We start from the raw sequence: 6,000 nt of genomic DNA on the forward strand, positions 1-6,000 counted from the left end.
AGATTAGGTCGTTGTTTACGGAAGTAATCCGTGAGCCCAGCTCGTTGTTTACGGAATTGATCCGAGAGGTTAGGTCGTTGTTTACGGAATTGATCCGTGAGTCCACCTTGGAAATGTTGGCATCACGTGCTGCCAGCTCATTCGCTAGCTGCGTAGGAGCGCGGCGAAACAATTGACATATAAGAAAGGGTGGTTGTGAGGCACGTGTTCCCAACGTTTTGGCAGGTATCCCGTGTCGCAAAAGCAGGTAAACGGGCCCAAAAGTCAGAGATGACATCGTAAGTAATGCGGTTAAGCGTTGACGTGGACACGCCCATGTTGGCCTGAAGACCTTCCCTAAACAACAAACGGCGCCCGAGATTGAGTGAGCTAATGGCCTCGAGGCACACAACCTCCCACACACAACCATAAATGGAGGCCGGTGGAATGCCCAACCACAAGTTAAAAAGGTCTGGAAGCTCTCGTTCATTCTGCAGAGCCTCATGAAGAGACAACGCGATAGTACAGTCCCAGAAATGATGAAGACGATCCCCACAAACCACACGCATATCACACGGACAAAAAGCAGCAGGGAACAGCAGCAGCAGGCAGAGTGCGCGTGTGCGTGCATACGAGCGTACGAGCACACGAGTGAGGGAACGCGCCTACCCTAACGCCCCGTACCACTGCTTGTTAAACAACTGTAAGTCGCCGTCGTCTACACAGAGTTTATATCATCTCTAAAGTCTACATTGTCGTTTTTATCGGCTACATCGACCAACGTACTGTCACGATATATTGGTGACACGCAATTGGTATATAGGTCACCAATGGTCCATGGAAAAAGCCCTTAAGCGTGGAAAATTGCCTGACACCAAATTTGTTCGTCACGAATTCGTCACGAACGCTCGATACGCCGTACACTCGGTTAAACAGTTGTAGCTACAGCTCTTAAGGAAATTCCACAAATCTGTCTATTTATTCCAAATTTTAATAATCGTAGGAACAAAGTTCTGAGCACTACCGGTGCGGGACATAGACGCGGCGGACGCGGGGGGACGGTCATCGGAGCGCCATCAAGGCACACAGACAAAAATTAAATCACATAAATTGCAATAACTTGTCCTCACCAAAATTGCATGACACAAATAAATTTCAGGTACCATTTTCAAACTCTTGCGAAAAAATGCGCCGCAAATATATTTGGGCAGTACGGTACCTGTATATCGTACGTCTAGCTACGTTACTTAAATATAATAAATATATATAGATCGTACATTGATAAGCTCCATAGGGACCGCCCCTATTCATTATACTAGGCAGGACCCGATTAATCATAGACGATATATAAAGATTACAGACGAAGGAGGACGACGGAATCATTACCAGCAGTCATTACCAGTCGTCACTGCCAGTCGTCACTACCAGTCGTCACTACGCGTACACACCTTATCTTGCAGGCTGGTAACAGCAGATGCCAGGGCGGAGCTTACACTTGAAATTCTTGAATCCAATAAGGAAATCTTGGAGTCTCGATTTGCCAGCTCGTTCGACACCTGCACAAGCAAGTGAACACAACACATACGGATGCACACGTGGGACTGGACTCCGTCAGTGAGCAGCAGGACGGAAGAGCTGGGTCTTGCACGTAAACCAGGAGATCATTTCCTGCATCACTGCCATACATCATGTATGGCGAGCCTATGACACTAAAGGAACGTTGTGCAATCCCGGGGTATCGATGGAAACATTAACGATCTTAGTATGGGTTCACCGAGCTACCGTTACCATGCTGGACCATGTAAGGCGCATGGTACAGCGCGTCATGCTCACGCTATCTGCTGTAAATACACATGCATAGCATAGCGATGACGACTCCCAGCAACACGTAGAAGCACGCACCCTCCTTGCCCGTTGAGCAGGGTGCGTGTGGTAAGCAGGGGGCCGCTGCCAATCACGTCACGCAGCAGACATACACCCACACGCACCTCATCTTCGTAGCTAGCGAGGGCAGCTGTCAGATTGTGAAGCTGCGATTCCAGGTCAGCAGCGTTGGCATCGCGAATGGCCAGTTCCCTGTTCAGCTGTGTGACAATGTTAGTGTTGAGCGTGTTCATCCGAGCTGTCATGTTCGCAAGATTCCTGACAATGGTCGAAAAGTTGGCACTTGACGATGCAGTTGTCTTATCCAGTTGGTTTTGGACCTTGATGATCCTATCTTCTAGGTAAAATTGAAACACGGTAGGAGGCGGAGCGGTGTAGAGCTGGGTTTTGAAGGTGCTGGCAACTGTTGTCAGGATGCTGATGTCGACGACATCACGACCCCCGGGCAGCAAGGTTCCAAGGGACTCCGGGAGGATCTCGCAGTGGACGGTGTAGTAGACCTGAAGCGAATATCAGTAACACGTGACAGAATCATCCTTATCATCCGTTTGATTGTCTGAAGTAAGGGGTATAGCTTCATTACCCGTGGCCACTAGCCTGTTAGCCCATTCCCCCCATTCCCCCCATTCCCCCCATTCCCCCCATTCCCCCCATTCCCCCCATTCCCCCCATTCCCCCCATTCCCCCCATTCCCCCCATTCCCCCCATTCCCCCCATTCCCCCCATTCCCCCCATTCCCCCCATTCCCCCCATTCCCCCCATTCCCCCCATTCCCCCCATTCCCCCCATTCCCCCCATTCCCCCCATTCCCCCCATTCCCCCCATTCCCCCCAACACATCCCCCCATGCACCCCCACGCACACAACTACATATATCCACACGCACACGCATACACACACGTACTCCACAAACATACACACATTACATGTACATACATACGACGCGACGGCACATCAAGGAAGCATGAAGGCACATGAACAGGGACAGGCATACACTGCAGTTACTATCCAATAGAGCAGGGCACTGCGTGTTTTATCTTATAAACCGAACTAATAACGAACAGCTGCCGCGAAGATTAGCTAAAAGCTCTTGCTTGTGATGGAGCGTTCCAGCATCCCTTGCTCGGTGTCCTTGCATTGTGTAACGACGCAAATGCCAATCTGAGCATCCCGGGTTACACCTTTGCTGTGTTACACATTGCACCAACCTTAAACCCCAGCCATGAATGCCCACGCACCTGAGGCCTGAACTCAATATCGAATGGGTTGCTGCTCTGAGCAGCGTTATTGCCTGAACCGCCAGGCATTGATGACATTGGTGGTACAGATGGCTGTGGGGGTGGCGGCTGGGGTGATGGTGGCGGTGATGGTGGTGACTTCCGTACATACAGCCTGCAATTCAGACACACATAGGTTCACATTCCACAGAGCCAAACAAAATTGGCGTATAGGCCTAGGTATGTATAGGCCAAACAACATTTGACGTGAAGGTATGGTCGTTCCTTTATGCAATAAGGGAGCAACAGCGAGCGTGTTGATAGAGCGCACAGCCACCCACTCCACGGAAAGGGACGTAGCCTCATGCACTACCCACTATCTATCCAACAGCAGAGTTGCAGCAGTCCAACCAATTTCGCGCACAAGAAATGAATACAATGCTGAAATATGGGTGAACGAGTGAGCTGCCTAGCTAACGGACAACTAGCAATAATGCCCTATCGCCTCAGACTCACTGCGTCAGGTGTCGACCGCCAGCATTGCCCTCGATTCTTTGAGTTTCTGCTGTGTGACGCACACCGTCCACGCCCTCGGCGCTGCTGTCCGCGCTTCCGACCTTTTCCCCTCTGCCCATGATGCCAGTGCTGACCTGCTGATGAGCTGCTGCACTGCGCCTCACGATCTGTCGCTGACTGGACACATGCAGGGTGCAGGTGGCGGCTTCCGCTGGGTACGCAATGACATTGGACAGGAAGGCCCTGTCACCCGCCTGGGTCGGGATGAACTGGAAACTCAGGTCCACGCTGTTCAAGCCAGTCCCAAAGGAGGTCGTCATCTGCAATCCCTTCTGAGACATCTCTAGGCAGCACATGAAGGCGCCGAAAGCCGACGGATTGATGTTCCGCTGCAGTATCTGCGATGTGTGTGTGTGAACATAGATAAACACACTGTTGCCGCTATCTTCCGTAATAGGGACGTAGAACCCCTGCTATTTTTAATCCCCCGCTAAACTGAGATTAAAGATGAATGGCTGGCGCGAAATTGGCGGATCGGGTTTCCATTTCAGGCATCGTGTCGTACACAGGCTTTCGTACATGCGCCAAGTCCTCTTTTTTTTAGGCGCAAACAATAAGAGACTTCTCAGTCAGTATCACCTTTGCAATAGCTCCTACTGTGCCGACTATGCCTTCCTTCCCCTTTCGCTTAAACGAAAACATCTGCTGCAGGTAGGACATGTGCGGCAAAGGTCCCTGCTGGGGTAAGAGACCAGACTAGCTAGGACAAGCAAGTAAGCTGTGTGCTCTATCGGTGGATGTACCCCGAGCACCAAGCACCAAGCAATTAACCCCCCTCCTGCTTACCTGGATGGTAGAGTTGGAGACCGCCGTACTGTTCTCGACACTACACGCCACAGCCTGGTAGCCACTGATTGCGGCCTTTGCCTGGCTAAACGCTAAGGCATCCGTGAAGATCGGGGCCGACTCCCTGGAGGCGACAGCAGCATTGCTCTCGTATCTATAAACAAATGACGCTGCCTGATTGAACGAGATGGCGAGGCTTGAGATCAAAGCTGCGGAAGTATCCAGCTGGTACTGCCTGTGCGGGTGGGTTATGGAGAAACAACGCAGCGGGTTGGGATGCATGGCGTTAGTTCCGTTGCATCATGCATGATTAGCAAGTATGGCAATAATGCCTGTGCATCGTACTTCCGTACCCTATTTGACGCCTGTGACATGTTCATCTTCCATGGCTTAGAACCAGGCAAGGAACCCATAAGGAAGGTAAGCCTCACCTTCCTGAGGGGCCATCACATCACGTACATTATTAGTCACTAGGTGCGTGCGTGCCCCCGGCTAGTGTAGGCGGTGCATGCCGTTCAGTGGGTGAAATCGCAATTGGAAAACTGATTCGTTAAGCAAAAACTGTTTTTGCATGGTGGTACGGCAAAAATGCGAGTCCCCATTTTGCGTGACGTCCTCTGGATACAGGGAGCAGCAGTTTTGCCGCTGTTGTGGCACCAATAGCCAAGTCGAGGATGAAAATCACGTGTTAGTGGAATGCCCAGCCTATAATGATGTTCGTGCGGAAGAGGGATTTGATCATCAACAGAGCATGTTGGAGGCCATGGAATGGGAGCCAGCACGTCTGGCGAGGATGTTGGAGCATATGTACATATGGGTTCACCGCAACTCAGTTATCCCCTTGGGGCGCTAGTCTGGGCTGATAGTGCGGTGTTTCCTGTTTGTTTCCTGTTCTCCGTGGCTTTTAGGCGTATAGATATTGCCCTTGGGCCTTCGGCTCTTATGGGTAGTTTTACAGTTATGGGTCACGCAACCCCAACCAACATACACGCACAGATACAAGCTGTTTCCGCACACTTATACAATCAACTGTAGAACGCACGCATGCGAGCAGAGCACATAAAACTATACGAGGAATGATATTATATTTTGGTACACCAAAGTTCTGGGTTACAGACGCGTCCTTTAGGAGGGGGGGATTGTATGGCATTGGTGCACGGGTTCCTCTGGCCACTAGGTTCTCGCAGTCTGGAGTAGTCTGTCTATTCACGTAGCCTTTAGATAGCAGGCGTCTCTATTACTTTTTCGGCTCGTTGCTTGGCCATTTCCAGCTACAGCGCGTTTCCTAGCAGGCTAGGGGATTTGGAGCCGTGTGACCGGTGTGTCTCTCCTTGCTTGCGGCTAGGCGAGGAAGCAGGAACCCGCGCGAGGCGGTAGCGACTCGCTAGGTGTGGCCATACGATATGTACGGCAGTGAGCGAGTACGGTATTTCTCCTCTTTTCGGTTTGCACTTCCCGGGTTCCAAATGGGGCCTCCTTTCCCTGCTTAGGTATGTGTGTGGTCCGTAATTTGTGTCGTCAGTAAAATTGGAAGTCACCTATAGGCCGGCCATCGCCTA

Source organism: Volvox carteri (genome assembly GCF_000143455.1).
Source record: "Volvox carteri f. nagariensis unplaced genomic scaffold VOLCAscaffold_14, whole genome shotgun sequence".
In the NCBI taxonomy this organism is placed as follows: domain Eukaryota; kingdom Viridiplantae; phylum Chlorophyta; class Chlorophyceae; order Chlamydomonadales; family Volvocaceae; genus Volvox; species Volvox carteri.